The following is a 5,941-nucleotide window of genomic DNA, read 5'->3' on the forward strand; positions in this document are numbered from 1 at the left end:
AGAGGAGAGTGAAAACGTTGGCTTAAAACTCAACATTCAGAAAACTAAGATCATGGCATCCAGTCCCATCACTTCATGGGAAATAGATGGGGAAATGGTGGAAACAGTGGCTGACTTTATTTTGGGGGGCTCCAAAATCACTGCAGATGGTGACTGCAGCCATGAAATTAAAAGACACTTACTCCTTGGAAGAAAATCTATGAGCAACCTAGACAGCATATTAAAAAGCAGAGACATTACTTTGCCAACAAAGGTCCATCTAGTCAAGGCTATGGTTTTTCCAGTAGTCATGTATGGATGTGAGAGTTGGACTATCAAGAAAGCTGAGAGCCAAAGAATTGTGGTGCTGGAGAAGACTCTTGAGAGTCCCTTGGACAGCAAGGAGATCCAACCAGTCCATCCTAACGGAGATCAGTCCTGAATATTCATTGGAAGGACTGATGCTGAAGCTGAAACTCCAATACTTAGTCCACCTGATGCAAAGAACTGACTCACTGGGAAAGACCCTGATGCTGGGAAAGATCGAAGGCGGGAGAAGAAGGGGACGACAGAGGATAAGATGATTGGATGGCATCACCGACTCAATGGACGTGAGTTTGAGTGAACTCCGGGAGTTGGCGATGGACAGGGAGTCCTGGTGTGCTGCAGTCCATGGGGTCACAGAGTCAGACACGGCTGAACGACTGAACTGACCGACTGACTGAGATTCAATATAGACTCTTAGGACTTGAAGAGGACTAGAGACCACCAAGCCCACCCCCTGCACTGGGGCAGGGCCCCAATCTTGTCTTGCCATGTGTCCCCCCAGGCCCCTCACTATCAGGGCCCATCTCTCCTGTTCCGATAGTGAGTTCTGGAGACAACTGAGGTTTCTGCTGGGCTCACTGAAGGCTCAGGCGAAGTGGGTGCCCAGTAACGTGCGGGAGAGGGTGGCAGGAGAAAGCCCGGGCGGACGTTACACTGACGTGGCTTTGGAAGCCAGTCCTGTTGCGCCAGCTGAGTGGTCCCAGGCCGCTCGGACAGGGTACAGCAGTCATCATTGTCAGAGAGGGACTCTGTTATGGTGCTTATAGGGCAATGACAGAGCCAGAAACAGGAGCTGTGATGGGGAACCGCCAGAGCGTGGGACCTGGGCAGACGGAACACCCTGCTCAGGAATGAAGAGCCCTTAGCTTGTCTGGACGCTCTGTCCCCGTCTTGAAATTCCTCATCTTTTCACAGCAATTTCCCTTTGCCCTGGGCTCCCCAAACAATGTAGCAAGTCCTTAGATGGCTTCCAAGATCTGCTCAGCAGAGAGCTGGGGGAGACCAAGACGGGGACGCAGGGAGACGGGGCACTACCCGGCAGGGTGCGACTTTTCCCCGAGCGCCAGGAAACGTCGGGCCAGGGCCGCCCTCTGCTGCCCACGCCCGAGGATGGCTCAGCACCAGGAGGACTGAGCAGAGAGTCTGTGGGGCTGGGGGCTTGCTCCCAAAGAGGCAGCTCCACAGAGGGGTCTGGGAGAGCAGCGAGGGAGGGCCCGGGTGTTGTCACCTTTTCCCTTTATTTTATTGAAGTAAAATTCACATAACATAAAAGTAACCATGTGAAAACATAGAGTTCAGGGACCTCCCTGGCGGTCTCGAGGTTAGGACTCTGTTTTCTTTGCTGGGGGCCCAGGTTCCATCTTTGGTTGGGGAACTAAGATCCGACAAGCCGTGCAGCGTGACCAATAAATAAATAAAATAAAGCAAAAAGATTGGGTTTCAGTGGCATTTAGTGCTCGTCCAGTGTTCTGCAGCCGTCACCGCTGCTTCGTTTCATCACCTCACCCTGTACCCGTTAGGCAGTCACTCAATGTCCCCACCTCGTGGCAACCACTAATTTGCTTCCTGTCGCTATGGATTTACCTCCTCTGCACACACGGTATAAATGGAAGCATAAACTATGTGGCCTTCTGTGTCTGGCTTCTTTCACTTAGCGTCATGTTTTAGGGACTCATCCACATTGCGAAACTCGCTCAGTCATGTCTCACTCTTTGCAACCCCGTGGTCTATGCAGTCCATGGAACTCTCCAGGCCAGAATACTGGAGTGGGTTGCCATGCCCTCCTGCAGGGGATCTTCCCAACCCAGGGATTGAACACAGGTCTCCTGCATTGCAGGCGGATTCTCTACCAGCTGAGCCACAAGGGAAGCCCAAGAATACCGAAGTGGGTAGCCCCTTCTCCAGAGGAGATTCCCGACACAGGAATGGAGCTGGGGTCTCCTGCATTACAGGCGGATTCTTTACCAGCTGAGCTATGAGCAGATAGCACTGCAGCATTTGGGTGAGTTGTGTACCCTGTGTGGATATACCACATTTGTTTATCCATTCACATTCTGAGGGACGTGGTGGGGGTTTCCATCATTTGGCTGTTGTGAACAGTGCAGCCATGAACATTCAGGTACATGTATTTGTTGGAGTACCTGTTTTCAATTCCAGGATACTGGATCCTATGATAACTCTACACTTAGCTTTCTGAGGAACTGCCAAACTGTTCCCCACAGTGGCTGCACTGTCTTACACTCTTACCAGCAGGGAACGAGGGTTCCAATTTCTCCACATCTTTGCCAACACTTGCTGTTGCTGGTTTATTTTGTTTTTTTCTAATGGTAGCCATCTTTCTGGGTGTGAAGTACATTACGCTGTGGTTTTGATTTACATTTCCTTAATGACTAGTGATGTTGAGCATCTTTCCATCTGTTTTTTGGTTGTTTATATATCTTTGGAGAAAGGTCTGTTCAAAGCTTTGGCCCATGTGAAGGTTCAGCCATTTGCATCTCTACTGTGGAGTTCTAAGAGCTCTTCATACACTCTGGATGCAAGTGTCTTATCTGATACATGTTTTTGAATATTTTCTTCTATTGTGTCAGTGTTTTAACTTTCTTGATTGCCCTTTGATACACAAATATTTCTTACTTTTTATGAGTTCAATTCGTTTTATCTTTTGTTGCTTGTACTTTTCTATGTAATTTCTAAGAATCCATTGCCAAATCTGAGGTCAGGAAGTGAAAGAAAATGAAAGTGTTCGTCGCTCAGTCGTGTCTGACTCAACGCCATGGAATATAGCCTGCCATGCTCCTCTGTCCATGAAATTCTCCAGGCAAGAATACTGGAGTGGGTTGCCATTCCCTTCTCCAGGGGATCTTCCTGACCCAGGGATTGAACACTGGTCTTCTGCATTGTAGGCAGATTACCATCTGAGCCACCAGGGAAGTCAGGAAGAGCTATCCCTGTATTTCCTTCTAAGAATTGTATAGTTTTAGCTTCTAAGTTTAGGTCTTTGATCCATATTAGTTAATTTTTGTATATGCTGTAAAATAGAAGTCAAACTCATTCTTTTGCTTGCAGATATCCACTTGTTGCAATATCATATGTTGAAAGTTTATTCTTTCCATTTTTTTTGTCCTGACAACCTTGTCAATTAGCCCTAGATATATGGGTTTAATTCTGGACTCTCATTTCTACTCCTTTGATCTAAATCTTATCATTTGTAATTGCTGTGGATAAGTATGCATATATGTATGCATGGTACTAAGTCATGGTAATGTATCAATAAATTCTGGCCAAAGATCAGATGTATGTAGCACTTGGTAAATTTGATAAAAGAGTAGGGCTGTTAACTTTAAGATATTGCAAACACAAACACTGAGACAGCAATTTAGAGACCTTTGCAAGAGCTTGAAATAAATATACGAAGAGACAATCTGAGCAGCCTTACTTGGAAGGTCTGACCTAGAAGCAAGGATGCTTATCTCGGTGGTTGAACTCATCCTACAAATATTTACATGTAAACATCTTACGGAAGGTCACATCCATCAAGGACACTGCAAACAATTTGGAACCTGGTGCTCCATATACTAAAACCAGGAAGAAATAATGACGTGTTTGCCTGCAGCTATTTTTAAATCTCCCCCTCTTTTCAGTTTAGTAACATCACAATTAGCTTTTGTCTCTTTTTAGACAAAGTGGTGAAACTTTCTGGTTATAAATTTAATTCCAATAAATTCAGTGAAATGGTCTAAATAGTTTATTGTCTCCTAATTAGATGTTAACAAAATTAACAATAATTATTAATTATATTTTATTACTACGGGTGCATAGTTTTATGTAATTATAATACACTATGGATATAGGTAATGCATTTATATTTATGGTTAATCATAATTATTAGTAATATTTAATTGGAAGGACTGATGCTGAAGCTGAAGCTCCAATACTTTGGCCACCTGATGCAAAGAACAGACTCAATGGAAAAGACCCTGATGCTGGGAAAGATTGAAGGCAGGAGAAGGGGACGACAGAGGACGAGATGGTTGGATGGCATCACCGACTCAATGGACGTGAGTCTGAGTGAGCTCTGGGAGATGGTGATGGACAGGGAGGCCTGGAGTGCTGCAGTCCACGTGGTCGCACAGTCGGACACGGCTGAGCGACTGAACAGCAATACTTACTTAAGAAAATTTCTTTGAGTTAACAATTTATTGATTGTTTACTTGGAGTAGCATGTGAGATGAGGATATTTGTTCATCCGTTTAACAAGCATGGTCTGAGCACACACGCCCTGGGCACTGGGGTGGGACAGGACCAGGCCCTGAATGCCTGAAGCTGCCATAAAGGTAAGGGCAAGGTAGCAGAGGCCGCAAAATGCTTCCAGGCTCCCCCAGCCCAGCCTCACTGTGGGCTCTGGCCTGGCCATCTACCCAAGCCCACAGGTACACCTTCCCCCGAGCCTCTCAGCTTAGCCAAGACATACAGGTGGTTTTCCTGTGACATCTCACTGGGATGCTAAGGAAAATCCCCAAAGCAAGAGAACAAAAGAGACAAAGAAACGACGGAAGCAGAGAAATAGATATGGGTCATTGATCTGGAGGGAACAAGAGTTCAGTCTTACCTGCCAGGCCCTCCCCCAGGGCATCTTCCCCACCCAGGGACCAACTCCCGGCTCCCGCACTGGCAGGCAGGTTCTTTACCCCTAGTGCCACCTGGGACGCCCTCACCAAGAGAACCTTCCCCAAACCCTGTTCTCCACACAACATCCCCAATATTCCTAGCAAACCTCTCCCTTTGGTTGCCAAGACTCTTAAGAAGGTTCTCCAGGGGAGACATAGGCTTCCCTGGTGGCTCAGACGGTAAAGAATCTGCCTGTAATGTGGGAGACCCAGGTTCCCCGGGTCCTGAAACTCTCCTGGAGGAGAGCATGGCAACGCACTCCAGTATTCTTTCCTGGAGAATCCCATGGACAAGGGAGCCTGGTGGGTTACAGTCCACGGGGCTGCAAAAACTCAGAGACAACTGAAGTGACTTAACATGCACGCACAAGAGAGACAGGAGGTTTTCTGGCCTCAGCAGGCTATTGGAGATAGGATTCAGAACCTTCGGACTATCTCTAGGGGTCATTAACTTTGGAATAAACTGCCCTCCAGCCCTCGGTTCATCCCTAACCTTTGCAGGGCAACAGTATGAAGAGAGGCCCGCATTCCATGTCTATAAATCCAGATGTAAGTCAAGCTAACAGTTAAATGGCATTCATATCCTCCTTCCTTGATAAATGTAACTTCACAATGACACGGAAAACAAGGTTCCAGTTTAGAATCCCTCTGCCTCTGTCCAGAGGCCCGCCCTGTCACTCCAGGAAGGGGCATTCATGTATGCGGGTGGACACTTCAGCCAGCATGTCCAAGTTCTGTATTAATTTTTTACAACTGCATTTACATCTACAATTATCTCAGTAAAGAAATTAAAAAATATTTACTTATTTATTTGGCTGCCTTATATATAAAGGTTGGGAAAGGAGTACGTCAAGGCTGTATATTGTCACCCTGCTTATTTAACTTATATGCAGAGTACATCATGTGAAATGCTGGGCTGGATGAAGCACAAGCTGGAATCAAGATTGCTGGGAGGAATATCAATAACC

This window comes from Bison bison, unplaced genomic scaffold, assembly GCF_000754665.1.
Source record: "Bison bison bison isolate TAMUID 2011002044 unplaced genomic scaffold, Bison_UMD1.0 scf7180017864349, whole genome shotgun sequence".
Lineage (NCBI taxonomy): Eukaryota > Metazoa > Chordata > Mammalia > Artiodactyla > Bovidae > Bison > Bison bison.